This window comes from Canis lupus, chromosome 21 (genome assembly GCF_003254725.2).
Source record: "Canis lupus dingo isolate Sandy chromosome 21, ASM325472v2, whole genome shotgun sequence".
Lineage (NCBI taxonomy): Eukaryota > Metazoa > Chordata > Mammalia > Carnivora > Canidae > Canis > Canis lupus.
This window is the reverse complement of record NC_064263.1, coordinates 18,490,561-18,509,088: the sequence shown is the minus strand read 5'-3', so window position 1 is coordinate 18,509,088 and position 18,528 is coordinate 18,490,561. Positions and strand designations below refer to the sequence as shown.

At 36.6% G+C, this 18,528-nt stretch overlaps 1 protein-coding gene across 1 annotated transcript in view; it reads right to left on the bottom strand.

The window, feature by feature from the left end:
- The window catches only part of TENM4 (teneurin transmembrane protein 4), a 2,722,049-nt gene that overhangs the window by 1,940,869 nt on the left and 762,652 nt on the right, over positions 1-18,528 (bottom strand). The window lies entirely within an intron of this gene.

The window sequence follows — 18,528 nt, the reverse complement described above, 5'->3', positions numbered from 1 at the left end:
GAACACACTCTGTGTGTTGGGAAGGTATCCAATATCCCCACTACCTTTGACTGTGAAAATAGCTGTTCTTTGTTTGGTATGAAAGCAAAGCAGGAAGAAATTGACTTGGAGCTGGAAGTACTTAATGCAACATAAAAGAAGAAAAATTCCAAGAATACAAATTTTGCTGATGAAAGTGCAATCAAAGAAGAGCAGCATTAGCATCTCCTGGAATCTTATTAGACACTACCCCAGTTTCTACTAAATCAGAATCTGCTTCAATTTTTAACAAAATCCTCAAGTGATTCCTGCTCATACAGAATTTGAGAAGTTCTGCTTTAAAATCCTGAATACACTCAGTGAATTAGGCAGTGGGTTCTCTTTTTCTAGACTTTCTTTAGGAAAAGACACGTAGAAAAAAGGAAACAAATGTCTACAAGTCACTTGCTATGTACCAAACTCAGAATAGGTGTTTTGTTATGTGTTTTATTTTAATCCCTCCAGTGTTTTTGTAAAGTATGTGTTGTTATCATTCCTTTTATAGATGCTAAGAGGGGATGATTAATGAATACCATAGTGATATTCACACAGTGAGCAACTGGCAAAGTTGGAATCTGACCTGATGATTCTACTTTAAAGCCAGTTGTCATAGCAAGGCTTCTCACCCCTTAATTTGGTAACATTGATCTCAAGTCTCAACTCCCTTTCAGCATTATCAGAAAGACAATTTTACTTCTGACTCTCTGAAGTCATGCAGTAGAAAACCACTTGTTTCAAGCCCAGGCTGAACTCGGACAGAACTCAAATTCCAGCTTCTCTTAATCTCTATGCAACACTGAGCTGAACAGGAATAACACGTACAACTAAAGGGCTGCTACCAAGACTTAATAACATATGCATAAAGCACTTGGCACAGTGCTATATATTAATTGTTCAACAAATACTAGGTACTATTCCAATTAAATTATTTATTCCTCAACACATTATTTAATATAAATAACAACACCCCTCAAAATTCTTAAAGTATTGGTTATTCCTACATTCTTATAGTCAACCATCACTTGTTTACTGTATTTGGATATTTCAAGACCATCTCGAATCGAATATATATAATTCCAAACTCATGGTCTTCCCCTGACCTCTTCCACGGCAGCTTGAACAGTCTTTGTCATATCAATTAGTATGCTTTACTGTAATTAATTTTTACTCTCACTAGACTATGACTTATTTTATATCAAGGGCCGCATATCTTTCATCTCTTGAATCCTCAGTCCTGAGCTCACTGAAAATATTACATGATTCTTTATGATACTGGTCTAGACATGCTTTGTACTCTGTTCAAACCTTAGTTAGATCAGAGAAACACCATTTTTTTTTTTTTTTGGTCCCAGAGGGAAATGCCATGTTTACTACAGATTTTAAATTCAGTAACTTTACAAACTATTCTGTTTGAGAAAGTAGACTATTCACCGCAGGGTCTGGGTTTATTATTAAAATGATGCTATATTCAAGAAAATATTTTAAGATCTGGAAAGAAAATTCCCATGTGTGAAATATTCCTAGTTTGCTAGGCCACAGATAAATAAAAATACCTCACTCTAACTTCTGGTTCTTTGGTATGAAGAGTTAATATAAACGTGTAAGAGGAGCTGCCATTAGGTTAACTAAAATATCAACCTTTTTGCTATGAAGTCATATTCAATGATTATTTGACAAGGATTTTAATATTCTTTTGGCATTTCTTGGGTAATGATATAATGAAAAATGTCAGGGGTCTTAAGTGTGGCCAGTCTCTGAGTAGAACTAAAGTTAAAAACAGTATAGAACTGGACATCTGCTCTGAGTCCATGATGTAACCCAGAATCTGTTTCACAGAGAGTTGATATGCAAAATGTGTGAAGGTTCAACACAGCTTGAAAGCAAACAGAAATAAAGCCTCTTTGGACTACTGAGTTCAAAGTGAGACCCTTTTATTAACTATATATCTCAATGTTTAGTGGTTTGTGTTTTCTGAAAGGTAGAGTATCGCAAACATTCACAGGTATTACAGTTCAATTGTCCTAGCGTTTGAATTCCACATCAAATACCTCTTAATTATGTGAAGTTAAAAAAAATAATTAGCTTTGCCTATCCCTATTTTTTTTGTAAATCTGTACAACTGAAGTAACAATATAACTTTCATGGCAGTTGTGAACATTAAAATGAGGTAGCATGCATAGCAGACAGGAGGTTTGTAAATGGTAGCTACTCTTTTTTTTTTTTTCCTAAAGTGGATGTCTAGATTATGGCCATGTTAGATACACTATAAAAGAATGTCAGTAAGTTCACATTGTGGAGCTCTATTTTTTCTCTTTATCTTTGTATACACACGCACACATTTATATATATAAAATGCATATTTATATACACTCTCCTATAATTAGGTGGTACATTTTCCTCTAAGGGATTTATAAAGCTCATACATAATACTTTAGCAGAAGTTGCTTTAAGGGACAGAATTCTACCAAATTAAATCAGGAAAATAGAACTTGTAAATCTAATAAAGATATGTAAGATTAGAGCAAACTTTTTAAGATGATGGTGAGGATGGTGGTGGTTTTGATGGTGGTGGTGATTGCCATCATTTATTGAATACCTATTATGTGCTAAGATCTGAAGCAGATGTTTTGTAATGAAGGGGTTTAGAATGAGCCTCCCAAAACGTGCCGTATGGCAAATGTATGGATTACTTTGTGCTTAAGACAGGCCCAAAATTTTCAGGAAAAACTTTTTACCTCCCACTTAACTGCCTCTTAGAATTTAGTGAGAGGGCCTAGTTCAGGAAGAGAGGTAGCCCAGGAGATAACTATAAGGAGAACGAACTAGGTGTCATAAGGTGGAAGAGCTTCTCAGGGCCTGTTTGTTCAAATTCCTCTCTGATTCTCACTGTCACTGCATGGCATGGCAAACATTTGTTTACAAAACATCTGTTCTTCTTATCTTCTGTGAATTATCCTCCTTTACTTTGAAACCCCAGACTCCTTATCCTCTTCTCTTCACTTTTTTAAGATTTTATTTATTTATTCATAAGAGATAGAGAGAGAAAGACAGAGACAGAGACAGAGACAGAGACAGAGACATAAGCAGATGGAGAAGCAGACTCCTCGCAGGGACCCTGATATGGGACTCCTTCCCTGGTCTCCACCCCAGGATCACACCCTGAGCCGAAGGCAGACACTCAACCACTGAGACAACCAGACATCTCACCTGCCTCTCTTTAGGTCAGGATGGCATATAAGGCTCAATTGCCTGTCTTGGAGCCTTTCATGTTCTTGGAAGGCTCCTATACATATGAAAATAAATTTATTTTTCTCCTGTTAGTTTCATGTCACTTTAGTTCATATGCTAGCCAAAAGAATTTGGAAGAGTGGAGTAAGAATGTTTCCTTCTCTACAATAAATTTTATCTCCAAGTTTTGAAAATGTCTATAAAGGAGATGATATTACCATCCATGTTCTACAAAAATTGAAGTTCAGGTGGTATGAGTGGCTTGCTTAAAGTTAAACAACTAGCTGGCAGAAGAGGAACTAGAATTCAGATTTTTTCTGATTCCACAACCAGTAGATGTAATACACTACCACTCTATTATATTGGAAGTAATGTATAACAAAGGGATTCTGTTAAGAATCTACTAAAAAGAAAATTATTAATCCATTGATTTAAAAACTGCCAGCATATCACCAGCATTATTCAGAGATGTCAGTGCCCTGACTAGCTGGCATGAAAACTTTGGTCACTTTGCAACTCTAGCTCTATGTGGATCCAGGTATATCTGCTAACATGAATTTTTCAGATTATCAAAAATATACCTGGTTAATGTGACTCAAATATTTAAGAACTTAATCATTATTAGATATGTTTAAAAAGTTTCTGGATCCACCAAGTTGAATCCATCTCTAAATTGTTCTGCTCCCATCAAGCGTGCACTATACTGAAGCTGCCTATATCATTAAGCCCATGTTAGGAACAGTCAGCCAGTCTTCTGCTGTGACATTACTATCTTTAATGATACAGCAACTTAAAACCAAATGGCTTTAAGATGGCCATTTTAAAACAGATTTCATGACATTTGGTATGTGGTAAAGTATTGAAATAAATCTCTAACTGCAGAAAGTATGCACATTTCCTTTTCCTTATTTTTTTCTTTCTTCTATTTCAATAAAAGCAAAAGAAATGTTTGCCAAATCACAAATATCATCTGCATAAAAATCAGTGGATTTTTTAAATAATTCTTGTATGCCAGTATTTATGGACACACTTGGAGAAAACAGAACTTTTCCAGAAGGTGACTCAACGCCCGAATGCCAATGTCATCTCCCTTTTGACAGACTACCAAGCAGGCTGTTTCCAAAAGAGATCAGCCCTTGAGTGTCTAAACTGGAGCCAGCCTATTTGTTCATTGAGATTAAGTACCACAGTGTTACAAGGATAGATCTGTCAAGACCCATATGTAGACACTGGCCCAATTACCAAGTGGCATGCTGCACCTGAATGGTGACAGGGAGGAGTGACTCAACACGTCACACTGTCACAAACAGCACAACTTAATGACTGCTTTGAGAGGAGCTCAAAAAGTTCAAAAGCAACAGAACAAATTAGCCAGCCAGGGCTTTAGCCTGGTGGAGTTTGATGTTATCCTCTTAGCTCCAGTCCTGTCCATTAGTATAATGAAAGTAAATCAAGTTAATTATTTAATAAAAATATTTTCTTTTTAATGAAATTCATTGCTGATCAAATTAGATAATGGATGTGAAGGCAGTTTGAAAGCATAATGCACAATGCACACTGTCATTTTTAAACCTTGGAAAGGGCATTTCTCCAGGATTGGACAGATGCCTCTTGACAACCTTCATCAGCATATAGTATGCCTTCTGCAGATGGTCCTGGATTCTTCACAAGACAGTTGCATAACAGTTAATGGTTAGCTATCCTAGGCTTACACACTATGGACTAGACACCTCTGTGGTGAAAAGAGCCAGAATTCTGTGCAGGGAGTGAGTCTGACCTGAGCAAAGTCAATTATCAGTTCTAAAATCTTTGCCAAATCACTTCTTGGAACCTCAGATTTGTCATCTATATAACGGGAATAAATACCTATCTTACATGGTTATAAAAGAAACCATAATTAAGTGTAGTATTTAAGAATTGCTCAATATATGCTAGTTTCTTCCTCAATTCCCCAAGTCTTACCTTACTTCACCAATGTCCTAAGCTGTTAGATGATTTCAGGCAGGTGGAATGAGAACAGTGATTAAGATCACAGCTGTAAAATCTCAGGGACCTCCAGTTTCAACTTTTCAGAAACAGTGTCCATAAAATGTACGTGTCTAATTCCTGGCTCATTTACTCCTTTCATAAAAAGAATCCTAACATTCAAGTTATCAAGATAAATATAAGGTTCTACTGGTTTACCAGCATAAAGCCTATTAAAGCAAACCTGTTTTACTGTTCATGTACTTTACTCAGAACTTTTCTTTCTGAAGGTGTTTCAAGAGAGAGATAGAAATACATTAATAAGCTTGTTTCCTCCTTAGCACCTTCCTCACATTAGCCTTTTGAAGGAAGGATTGAAATAGAAAATATTGCACTTCTAAATGGGAAGCCTTGTGCTTTATATTTACCCTATAGTTTTGTTCTTAACGTTTTAGTATCAACCATAACTCATCTTTTTGGAAAAATGAGCTGAAGGATAGGTTTAATGGCAATTTTGCTATTTATCTCCTGAGATTATGGATGTGATCTTCAACTCATACCGAATTATCAATATCACCCTATTAAGTTAGCATAACCATGTAAAGGTCATATAATTTAATTGATCTTTAATAAAAAATACAGGATTACAGTAATTTCTTTTCTAGAATACTTATATATACATATTTCCCTAGAATGTGAGCTCCTTGAAAGCACAAATCTCCAGCACACAGTCACTTCCTGGCACATATTATATGTTAATTACCATACTAATGAGCTAATTACCAGGTAAATAAGGAATCAGCTTATGAACTGACTAGCTCTTTTTTTTTTTTTTTTTAGATTTTTTTTTATTTATTCATGAAAGACACACAGAGAGAGAGGCAGAGACACAGGCAGAGGGAGAAGCAGGCTCCATGCAGGGAGCCCTATGAAGGACTCCATCCCAGGTCTCCAGGATCATGCCCTTGGGCTGAAGGCGGCGCTAAACCACTGAGCCACCTGGGCTGCTCTAGCTCTTTCTTTTAAAGCAAAAGTAAGCTCCTTCCTTCTTCAAAAAAATGTCAGCAATTTGGTATAAATGAAAAATAAAGTATGAACTTTGGAGGAAGATAGCCCTTAAATTCCAATCCATTTATGATAACTAGCTAGCTAGGTGATAGGAGGTAGACGATAAATGATAGATGATAGATGATAGATAGATAGATAGATAGATAGATAGATAGATAGATAGATAGATATGAAGCTTAAGCTTTAGCAAGCACCCATAGCCCAATGATTGATTAACTAACCTTTCTCTGTACATCTACAGATCATGCATTCTTTCTTCGAAAGAACAGAGCATTTCTGCACAACCTCCAGGCACTAAAGAATCAGACCCCATTGTACAACCTCAGAGCACTAAGAAAATATCTGTAACCAGCACTATCAAGCCTGTAGGTAATCAAGAAATGTTATGGACCCTTATTGATTAACTACCCTAAACTCCTTCAAAAACCCCTTGGCCAGGCAGAAACCTTAGGGTGGCCTTTGGACAAGTCTGCCTTCTTGCCCAGGGGCCAGCCTCCTGAATAAAACTCATATCCCTTTCCAATCAAAGCCAGTCTTTTGGGTACTGGCCTTTCTAGTGACAGACAGCTGAACTTGGGTTTTGATAACAGATAAAGAGAGAAAGGGGAAGGTCTCTATTCATAAAAGAATGCTAGGTGCCAATTGGTAAATGTATGTGAAATGTCAGAGTTAGAAAATCAGCATTTTGCACCCATCATGGGAAAAATAATACGTGCCAGGCAAGAAGCATTGAAGGACTTTAAATCTAGGGGACATTCTGATGAGGAGCAGAGTATTTTCATAGTCTTAAGGAATCTCTGAATTCTCTGTGCATTAGTTGCAAGAGAAGAAAACAGTAATTACACAGTAAGAGAAATCTGACAACACTCTAAGTGATCAAAATAAATATCACCAATGAGAAGAACATTGTATGCCTTCCAATGTGATACTGGAGGACAAAATATCTTGCAAAATCTGAAGCTAATCTTGAGGAAACATGAGATAAACTATAACTGGGAAGCACTCTATTTAAAAAGGGAGGTAGGGCTGTATTCTTTTAAAATGTAAATGTCGAAAAATTAACAGAAAACAAAAGACAATGATAATATTCCAGATTAAAGGAAGCTAAAGAAACATAATTAAATAGAATACCCAACTCAACTGAATATTGTATTGAGGAAAGAAAAAACACTATGGGGACATATTTTTTTGGGTCAGTTGACAAAACCGGAATACGGATAGTAGATTGAATAAAATATTGTATCAATATTAAATGTACTGAAGTTGATAAATATACAGTAGTTATCTAAGAGAATTTTCTAATTCTTAGGAAATACATACTAATGTCATTTGGTTTAAAGTTCCCTAATATGTCTAATTTTTCCTTAAATAATCTAGAAAGTGTGCAGAAGTTATAGAGTAAAATGTTAACAATAGGTAAACCTAGATAAATAGTATTGAGTGCTTTATTTTTTTTTTCTTGCAACTTTTGTATAATAGGTTTGAAGTTATTTCCAAATAAAATGGTAGTTTGTTGTTATTGTTTTTAATCCAGTTGACTGTATACCACTGATAGGTAACTTATAGCATGGACTTTTGGGGATCAATTTGCTATATGTAGAATAAGGTGAGGGCAGTATGGGAATGTCAGGGGTCCTAACTATTTGTAAGACTCCATAAGTGTTAATATTCTAGTCTATCTAACATTTTGTATCACACTCTCAAAATGTGATGACTTTTAGTCCTCTCTCTTCTCTAAGTCGAAACCATGCCACTCCAACCTCAGAACTTATGCTTTTTCCTTGAGACTGCACTGTCTTACACAGTATGCCTCCCCTTAGAACCTCTTTTGAGATCAGGCTGCTACATGGCAGGTGCTCTGCCAGCGTGGTTTAGGGCCACCAGATCACCTGGGCCCCGGTGAGCTCAAGGAAAGAATCCTGGTCAAGCTCAAATATGATGGAGGAAATCTTGGAGTCTTGGTTGCACTTCTCCACCTTAAAAATTATAGGCACTTTATACAAAAATGCAAAATAAAATTTGCAGCTGCAATTTGAAAAATAATAGTCTTTGATTCTTTCAAGTATATAATAGGAATGGATTGTTCGATAGGATAAGCAGAGGAAGATTGTTTTGTTTGTTTCTCTTTCTTTCCCCCTATTTTGAGAATAGCAAATAGAGTTATTATAAGTCACTCAGGCATGAAACAAAGGACTGAACTAAAATTGTGGAACAACTTCAATTAAGAGAATAACAAAGCCTGTATACTCCTGCTGAGCACTAGTCTATTATAAGAATCACTTTGCAATTCAGTGTTTAGCATTCAGACCCTTAGTCAGGTGACACAGATGAAATTGCTCAAGAACTTGATCTCATAATAATGTCCACCTTTTCTGTAATACAGAATGTCTAAGGTGGAAACCAACAAAAATACACCTAGTTCTTTAGTTTACAGAGGAGGAGACTAAAATTTAGAGAAATGGTTGAGCTAGACCAGTGTTCTAGTTCTACTTTCCTAATTCTATTACACCACTCATACTGCACTGTGATACCTATGACAATTCCAACTCTGGGAAAATACAGATACAGAAGAGGGAGACACTATCTATCTGTTCACCTGGGGCTGGTTTGACTGAGTGAATATTATGAATGCTAAGAACAGGTAATGAATGAATTGCTTTTTCTCCTGTACTTATCATGCTGTCTAGTAATGAGCTGACATTCAATACATGCTTGTTGAATGAAGCATTAAGTGAGTGTAATATTATCATTCCACCAAGCACCTATTATGTGCTTACTGTATATTAGGCACTGTAACAGGTCCTTCACAATTTGTAAAGCACAGTCCCATTTAAGGACCTCATAGTCTATTTGTGAAAACATGCAAGTAAGCAGATAATTGCAATACTACATGATGAGTTCAAGTGTGAAGAGGTGACCTGGAGATGTTCTGAACCTTTAAAAAGGAGAACCTTTAAAAAGAAATAAGCCTAAATGTATTGCAGACTAACTAAGGTCCAGTTTGAGTGGAATAATGATCAGAGATATATATCATATGGCTTTTTTTTTCTGCAAATTGAAACTACATAACTATAAAATACTCCTGTGCATAGGGATGAAGTAACCCCCAGAGGGAATGGCTATTCCTAGCATCAGTCATCCTAGGGAAAGTTCAGTTCAGTAGTAGAAAATAGGCACTCAGAAGGGAGATGTTTTTAGCTAAATTGTGTACCCCATGAAATTCATATGCTGAAGCCCTAATTTCTGGTACCTCAGATTGTGATTCTACTTGGAAACAGCACCTTTAAAGATATAATTTAGGCTAAATGAGGTCACTAGGGTGGGCCCTAGTACATTATGACTGGTATCTTTATTAGAAGAGGAGACTAGAACATAGACTGAGGGATGGCCATGTGTGAACACAGAAAGAAGGTGGCTATCTAGAATCCAAGGGGAGACATTCGAAGAAGCCAAACCTGCCAATACCTTGATCTTGGACTCTTGGAATCAAGAACTATTAGAAAATGAATTTCTATTGTCCAAGCCACCCAGTCTGTGATATTTTATTATGGCAGCCCTAACAAGCTAAAATAGATGGCTTTACATTAAGATGAAGAAAAATGACCCTCTTCTTTTGGTACTGGATTTAGTTTGACCTACGCTCTAAGGTACTGAAATGCCTGGGATCTTGCAGAAGAAGTCAGCAAGCTGGGCCCAGATCCTTGAGGCAGGTCAGAAGTGAGGCAGATAATTACTGTTTTGTTGTTGTTGTTGTTGTTGTTTTTAAGTATGCCACATTTGTATCTCAACAAAGCTGGAGGAAAAAAAGTGAGGGAGAAGTCTAGGTGGATATGTCCTGCTTTGGGCTGAGGTTGTCATTCTCTACATTGTACTTTTTTTTCTGTTGTGGTCAATCTTCAGTAAAATATTATTAAAATTATAGCCTGAGCTTTGGTTCTTTGGGATGTTCTATATCATTTAATTGAAGCAAGTGAGGAAGACAAAAAAAAAAAAAAAATCAATGACACTCTCTAGTGAGAGTCTCCTGGGTCAGTATTCCCACTGAGGAGAGGGATCAGAATGTGCACTGTCAGAGCAGCAAACCTGAGTGACTTGTTCTAAGCACACATGAGGCCCGGGTGCATCTCAGAAGTAACTGGGGTATTGTTGGACGGGGTAGGCCTCATTCCTAGGGGACTGCGTGGTCTTCTTAAATTTGAATCAACATGACATAACTCTCCATCACAGTTAATAAATTCTGAAGTGTGCAATTGACATGAGGAAAAATGAGAAACATAAGATAATTTAAGGGAATTATATTGGAACCACAGTTAGAGGTTTGGAATTCAAAATGCTGCAGTAAAGGTGTCTGTGAGATATGTAGATGGTGAAGTCTAGAAGATGTTCTTTTATCTCTCCACAGTGCTTTACAATTTGAAATTATGTATATATGTTTTCAAATTACTTGTCTCAAATCCTCTTTGAGGTTATGCATGGTGCTACTCGGGTCCACTTTTTGATATGATGTCGCTTTCAAATGGACAGAGATTTTCATCTCTATTTTATAGATAAACTACAAACTAAACTGAAAGTCACACACTGGAAGAGGAAGGACTCCTGATCTTGTGCTCATTTCACAAAGTGAAATGTGTTCTCTCTAAGGCTTTTCTTAGAGAAGCCCCTATCATCAAGAAAATTTAAGTTCCTGTCAGAAAATAAGACATATTCCAATAAAATATTTTATAGCCAGGGCACCTGGGTGACTCAGTGGTGTCTGCCTTTGGTTCAGGTCATGATCCGGGGGTCCTGGGATGGAGTCTTGCATTAATTAGGCTCCCTCCAGGGAGCCTGCTTCTCCCTCTGCCTGTGTCTCTGTCTCTTTCTGTGTCTCTCATGAATAAATAGATAAATAATGTAAAAAAAAAAAAAAAAAAGAAGATAAAAAATGTATAGCCAAACTTCAAAAAGCTAATTTTGTTTTTCTTAGTAGTAATCTCCACCTCCTCATCCATTCATAAATAACTACATAGCATTTGGTAGAGTGTCAGTGTAGCAGTCCCCAGTGTAATTCCCCTTTTTTAACAATAGACTTTTAGTTTTAAATTAGTTTTAGATTTAGAGGAAAACTGCAAAGATAGTACAATGTTCCACTCTCAGTTTCCCATATTACTAAAATCTTATATTACCGTGGTCCATTTCTTACAACTAATGAATTCCAATATTTACACATTATCTAAAATCTATTTTTCAGAGTTTCTTAGTTTTTTTTTTTTTTTTTTTTTTTTTTTTTTTTACCTAAAGTCATTTTTATGTTCCAAGATTTAATCTAGGAAATCACATTAAATTTAGTTGTCAGGTCTCCTTGGATTTCTCTTGGCTGTGCCAACCTCATTCATGTTGACCTCAGCAGTTTTAAGGAGTACTGTCAGGCACTTTATAGAATGCTCTTTGATTTGGTTTGTCTACTATTTGTGATAACTAGAAATGGGTTATAGATGTTGGGGAGAAAGACCACAGAGGTAAAGTGCCATTCTACTCACATCATTTCAAAGGTACGTACTTTCAACATGACTTACCATGGTTCATCACCTGGTTGAAGAGGTGCTTACCAGGTTTTCCACTGAAAAATGACCCTCCCAAACATGCCACTTCTCATACTGTATCCTTGGAAGGAAGTCACTATGTGAAGGCTACATGTCAAAGGTGGAAAGTTATATACTATTTCCTTAAGCACAGTGTATCTCAATTAAATTAAATGGAATCATTCCTTGTGGGAAATTTGTGTAACTCTTTTTATTCCTCAGTGTTAATGTCACAATTTTTTCACATATATTTGGAAAATTTTAAAAAAGCCATCATCATCATCATCATCATATAGAACCATAAAATATTCCTTTTTATCTAATAATGGAGAAAAAAATGACCTTTCAGGTATAGACACATCAGTGTCTTCTTCAGCAGTTTTGGTATTGAAACATCAGATCATGTTGTTTTTCTACTTAAAATCCTTTAATCTCTTCTCATCATCAACAAAATAGAGTCTTATGACTTTGCCCACATAAAGGGCTTAAAAGTTTCTTTGTAGTCTAACTTTATCTTCTAACTTCCATGCCATTCCATATTTCCTATGCCTTGCAGTACTGATGTGAAAATTAAAACTAATTTATGCAAAATATCCATCATATGGTATATACTTAATAAAAGAGAATAATTCGTAAATACTAAAGAAATCTTCCTTGATATATATGAGAATAAAATTCACTTACCAACTGAAATAGAGAAGCAGGAGGTTTAGAAAATAAGAAGAAAGAAAGTTATTTTATAGTATTGATAATGTTTTAATTTTTATAGTTGAATATAATACAAAGAGCACCATGGTTTTCTTACAAAAGGAATAATGTCGGTACAATGCTGAACATAGCATGGTCCAATAGCCAAGGAATTTAAAATTTATTATGTCTTGTTTTCTTATAACTAATCAAATATATAATATAGTATAAGATCAGAAAATTCATGATTGCTGAATTACCCAATCATTAGAACTATGGTTGGAATAATGTCATTTTCATATTTGAGTACTTTTTTTGTCTGTTTTAAATATTTAATTTATTTATCCATGAGAGACACACAGAGAGAGGCAGAGACATAGGCAGAGGGAGATGCAGGCTCCATGCAGGGAGCAAGATTGATCAATCCAGGATCACACCCTGAGCCAAAGACAAAAGCTCAACCGCCAAGCCACCCAGGAGTCCCTATTGAGTACTTTCTATGGAGTAAGCAATGTACCAGGCACTAGGGAATACAACGGTGGGTAAATCAATGTCCCCGAATGGTTTATCAGTTAATATAAACTATAGACCTATAAGAAATTATAATAAAATAAGATGGATTAAAAAAACACAGAAGTACTGGCTGAGGGAAAATGAGAGAAACTTCATAGAGTAGGTGAACTCTAAGGAATAAGTGAGATGGGAGTTAGCCTACTTTTTGGAGAAAAGGAGTAAATTCTAATTATGCTGAACTGCTTGTATGGGCAGATGTGTATAAGAGAGAACTCTCAGCACATTCAGTCCTTGTCCCCAATGCCATTATTCTTTTCTTTGTGTAGTTTTAGCTCTAGAGCTGGGATAGTTTTTTGGCATTTGACTGGCTCTGCTACTTTTTAAGCCCACCTCAGGATATATTCATGCTCTTATTAAATAAAATATAGTTTAGTGGAATAGGAAAATATTTTCTCTAAAATATCATTCCACCAAGAAAGCACACTTAATAATGGACTAAGCATTTCCAGCTCTTTCAGTTGAATTTTTCTGTTCAGATTTCATAATATACAGGTGACTATTAAAGTAATAACAATTATGGTCATTTAATAGCATTCCCTCCCCCTATTTCCTGGGCAAGGCAATTTATTTTCAAATGCATAAGCTGCAAGTAGAGAGTTATTATTATGGTAATGGACTAAAATGCAAAACAAATGTGGTCATGACACATGGAGGAAACATTCCCACAATGCTACCAAGCAAAGATTTGCACCTCTATGGATATTAAAAATATGTGTCCCTTTGTCAGTATGCCTAGCCATTTTTTTGACATATATTTCCCAGTGCTTCCAATATGCTAGGCATGGTGATACCAGGATGGAAATCTGTGGTTCCTGGACTCAGTGAAGTTTGAACATGGGGGATAATGTTTCAAATTCTGAGGTTGCAAAGTCACCATTGTAAATAACATCTCTTTCTGAAAGGAGGTTTCTTTCAAAACATAGTCTTCCACTGCCATATCTCTGTCACCTATCCTAACTTTCAATCTATGAATTACTCACTTCAGGAAAATCAAGAGGCAGCATTTCCCCTCCAGCTGTCCCCCAAGAGTATAAGTATTGTGAGGACAAAGATAGTTTCTTCCTGTAGGGCCCTGTATACTACCTGGTTCATAATCTAAACTCATTGATATTTGTGGGTTGAATAAATACAAGGAAAAATTGATTACTGATCTAGTATCATTATAGCTCTATCAAATATTAGGAGTATAACCTCAGAAAACTGACTTACTAGGCACCGTTTTTGTCTGCAAAATGTGCTAACCTGCCATTGATACTGTCAAGATTAAGTGGGACAGTCTATGAGAGTCTCTTCATACAAATGTCTAGCCTATAATTTTTATTAAACATCCCATCTTTGTTTTCCTTTCATTCTCTTACTCTCATGTACAAATCCCAAATACCCTGTGAAACACTAGAACTGAGGAAGCAATCGAAACAGCCATCAAGTCCACTCTGCAAATTGCTTCTCCCTCGTGCTTCACCCCCATTGATTTATTCTCTCCAAGATTTCACTGTTGAACATCTGATAAGATGGCATTTCTTATGTTTGCCCCTTTCATTTAGACAGTTCTTAAAGTAGACTTTTTTTCATCCCTTCTTGTCTCCTAATTCTGCATAGCCTTGATTTCACAGTTTTGTTTTAGTCTCTTAATAGTCTGACAACTAGTCCTGGGCTTTTGTAATGACTAGCACTGCCTGGCAGCTGCTGGCAAGACATCTGCACAGGTGCCAAAACATTCCCCTGAATCTTGCTTGGGGAATGTTCTGGTCTTTTCCAGCTTGGTCTTTCTCCTCCACCAATAAGAAATGCTTTCTCTTTGAAATTTTTATCATTTTCTAGTTTCAAGTTTATTTCAATTTCCATAAACCATTACTCTACAATTCTAACCTTACACTATAGTAGAAACTCTTCCACATCCTTACTTCAAAACACCATGTACTCTAAGCTTTAGCCTCACCATCTCTTAGGTAATGGCAACTCTTTCCTCAACACCTCCAATTTCAATCTTTTTCAGTTCATGTTACCTTCTATAGCCACAGTGACTCTGTATAAATACAGATCTATCCATTGCATTCCCCAGATGGACCACTTGTAATTATCCCTGTTATTAAGAAACAAAACAAAACAGAAAACCACCCAAGGCATTTCAGCCCTGCAGCCAAGTCTGCTACATGTTTCAGGCAACCTTCTAAGTGTAGAGTGAGAAGGCTTGCCTTCTCCTCCATCCATCTTTTCTTCAAATAGTTGAGTCATACACAACTCATTACTGTTCCCATATGATCCCTCACCTTGCTGACTTGGCTTCTGCTGTCTCCTCTACCTCAATGCCATCAGTCTCAACCTACTAAAGTTCTATCATTTTATCTCTTCAAGACTGGCCTGGTGCCCTGTGCGATATTTCTACCATCCAAAACAGAAAACAAATTCTCTTTCCCTAAGTCTGAAAAGATAGTCTCCTCATAGTGTGTGTTATACTCACGCACAGAAATAATTTAGCATGATGGTTATCTTTCATTCAGTCTGTTATTTTAGGCTTTCACATTATCATCAACATTAGAGCGAGACCGTTGACTTTAGGTATAAGATTAGCTAGAAGGTTTATTACTCCAAATTAGACCTTCTGATGAGATTCTAAATTCTCCCATATAATTATTGCCAGCAAGAAATGATCCAGCACCATACATTTAATTGCAGGGTTTTTTTTTTCCACTTTTTTTTTTTTTTTTTTCCCATGGGAGTAGAGTTGGATCGGGAGGTTGATTCATTGAAGTGAATCAGGTAAACAGCATCCAGTGCCAGGGGATTTAAAGGTTCATCCGTTTCTATTTATTTCTGTAACTTAAAGAGACCAATTAAATATAATGGGTTAAAGTATTAAAAATCTGTTTGATTATCACTACTTACTCAGTGAGACACTGATTAAAGCTTAGGGAAGAGACAGTTCTATTCATAGAGCTGAGATAGAGAGAAAGATCAGAAATGGTTTATAGGTACTTTCACCTTATAATCTTTAAGGCCTTTAATGATGGGAAAATTTGGAAAATTTGAAAATCTGTTTTTTAAAGTTTGACTTAGTAAGCAGAAGATGCAGTAACAATGCTGTTACTTTTAAGGGTGTGACAGCATATGCTTCCCAGTTGCCAGAAATATATCCCATTTCCGTTTGCTCCACCTCATGCTCCATGAGAGACATTATCTCCTGCAAATATGAAAACAAAACAAAAACAACAAAACACTGTATTTTCTTTCCCTTGCCCTTCCACTACCACTGACTTGACTTGTGCCATTTCAAATCATTCTAAGCATGCCAAATCTTTTCTTGGAAATAGTGTAACTAATGTGTGTGGAGTGACAAAACAGTATATTAGGAAGAACACTGAACATGCAGTTGTAGAGATTTGTTTTCATGTCTTAACTGTACCTCATTCTTTCCATCCTTCCTTCATTCAAGAAATGTTTTGTAAGGTTGCTACAGGAACTTGGCCAGGTTAATTAACCCTGCTAAGATTCAGTTTCCTCTCTGTCTAATATAGATATAATCATTATGGCTTGCCATCACAGGGTTGTTGGGAGGATTGAATAAAATTTTTAAAGTGAAATTGCTTTTTATTTTTTAAAGATTTTGTTTGTTTATTCATGAGAGACACAGAGAGAGAGGCAGAGACCAGGCAGAGGGAGAAGCAGGCTCCATGCAGGGAGCCTGATGAGGGCCTCAATCCCAGGACCCTGGGATCATGCCCGGAGCTGAAAGCAGATACTCAACCACTGAGCCACCCAGGTGACCCATAAAGTGAATTTGCTTTAAAACAGTATGTAAAACCATTCATTTTTATACTGAGAGAATAGTAAGATGAAAACGCCTCAAAGGTCTTCAAATACTCTGTTGGCTTCACAGTGCTTCACACAGTTCCATCCAGTGAACATTTACAATGTGGGGTAAGCATACTAGGAGCTGCAGGAATGCACCAAAGTGTGATGTTATGAATCTTCTTCCAAGGGAACGATAGGGGAGGACAGGAGAGGAGAGGAGAGGAGAGGAGAGGAGAGGAGAGGAGAGGAGAGGAGAGGAGAGGAGAGGAGAGGAGAGGGTGAACGAGAGAGACAGAGAAAGAGAGAGAGGGAGAAGAGTTACCCTAAGGGAATAACAACAAAAGATAGCACAAGGCAAGGAGCAAATAATCCTCAGGCAGTAATATATGAGCTCAAAGGGAGGGTAATGTGAGGAAAGCTGCAATACTGCCCTCTGAGGCTATTATGTTATTGAAGGAGACACAATATCCATAGGACACTTATGAGTAGTATGATACAGCCATCAATGGACTTGGTCTGACTGCTCTGAGAAGTACCCCCAAGGTAAGACACAGGAAATAATCACAGAAGAGAATGCTCTGGACTGATGGGGTGATGATGTATAGGTGTACCCTGTACTTTATGAGCTGAAGATCAGAAAGACTGTGTTTCCCCTGTATGTACAGCACTCATTCCTCCTTTCTACCCCAAGTCACCAGTTGCCATCTCCTTTGTTCTCCTTCCAACATTGGCATGTCTCTGCTCTCACATACCTTTGTGTCCTATGGTTATGTAAAGTCAAAAACAAAAGTACTTACATGTTCTAGATTAAGATCTAGCTTACTATATAGCCTGCCTTTTTAAACCCACGCATTCTGAATGACCTCCTTAATCTCCCTGCACCTCTGCAAAAGCAGAATAATACATACCTGGCTAGAAGGCAGGCAACGCTTCTAGAAGAGGTGCTTAACAAATTGACATACTTCTTCAGCTTATAATAGGCACTCAATAAATACTTCAATAAATATTACTAATAATTATTGGGTCTATCATCCAGATCCCACTGGGGGTAGGGAGATTATCCTAAAAGGCTTTATAGTAACATCTTGTCTAGTATAAAACTATAGTGAAACCTTCCCCTTATCTCACTTCAAAGTCTGTGCTTTCTGTAAAAGATCCAAAGTTGGCCAGCATATTTCAAACTTTTTAAATAAAATCAACAGTAATTCTCTTTAATAAATTGCATAACTGGGTCATTTCTAGATTACTACAGTTTTAGAATGATTATTTTATTAGTGTACAAGGAAAGGACAAATAGTTTGATGTGATGGATACAGATTAGTTACTAGTGTTTTAAAATAATTTTTGTTTCTAATAAAAGCTTTCTCTCTTAGCTGCTAGGACATTCAGAGGCAAAATGAACTCTCAAACACACCAATTTTATAAACTCTCACTAAATTTCCGACTTCTTATTTCTTATACAATTTTATAGACAATATGGAATATTATACTTTGTGCAAGCTGTCTCACACACTAGCATTATATCCTTAAGGGGATCCTCTACAGATAGCTAGTCATTACTCTCTATCCACACATGACCTCCTAGACTGAAAGGCAGCAGTATGCTGAAATTGTAGAAACAGTACAAGCAGCTAAT